The sequence below is a fragment of the Branchiostoma floridae genome, chromosome 15, assembly GCF_000003815.2.
Source record: "Branchiostoma floridae strain S238N-H82 chromosome 15, Bfl_VNyyK, whole genome shotgun sequence".
NCBI lineage: Eukaryota > Metazoa > Chordata > Leptocardii > Amphioxiformes > Branchiostomatidae > Branchiostoma > Branchiostoma floridae.
Window position 1 is genome coordinate 19,420,956 of NC_049993.1, and position 272 is coordinate 19,421,227.

Consider the following 272-nt stretch of genomic DNA (forward strand, 5'->3'; position numbering starts at 1 on the left):
TCTTTCATGCCTTCGATGAATGTTAGACATCAAGGTAATAAGATACGCTAAAAAGCAGTTTCTCAAGCAACTGGATAATAATGATATGGCCAAACGTTTCAGATAGCATCCACTACCTTTTAGCAGCAACTCTGAGCAGATCTCATAGTTGTAAAATCTTAGCTTTTTTCCAACATAAAGGATATACCATGAATTTCAGATTTGTTGCAGAGTACTTTTTTTTTACCATAACTATGATTTCTTTTGTTCTTCTTAATTCTATTATCTAGGTG